Below are 453 nucleotides of genomic sequence, written 5' to 3'. Positions count from 1 at the left end.
CACACGGACAACAACCAGCCTGCAATCTGAATATTTTTCTCTAGCCACACATTCATCTTTAATGACCTGTCAATTAAAGCACTGGGCAGGGTCAATTCATAGGCCTCTTCCTCCTGGAGGTCCCCAGCTCGGGAAGGGGGGCAGGGGAAGGAAAAATCCGAGCTAATGCATTTCATGTGTTTAATGTTCTTCAGCTGCGGGGGAAGCAGGGGGAGGGGAGGGGAGAGGAGCAGAGCCTGGAGGAGTTTCTCCACACACACCACAGAGCGGAAAACTCTGCCTGCCCTGTGGGCTCCTCTCCCAGCCCCGCTCCCTCCGACGTGCTCGGAATGACAATGGGGACCGGGAACCGCTGGGGAGCTCTTGCTCCTTCCGAGGGGTCATTTTCCATCCTGCCCAGCCTGAAACACCCCCAGGAAGGGGCTGGCTGTGCCCTCACAGCCGGGTGTGTGA

This window comes from Corvus brachyrhynchos, unplaced genomic scaffold (assembly GCF_000691975.1).
Source record: "Corvus brachyrhynchos isolate BGI_N302 unplaced genomic scaffold, ASM69197v1 scaffold68, whole genome shotgun sequence".
NCBI lineage: Eukaryota > Metazoa > Chordata > Aves > Passeriformes > Corvidae > Corvus > Corvus brachyrhynchos.
This window is presented reverse-complemented; position numbering follows the sequence as displayed.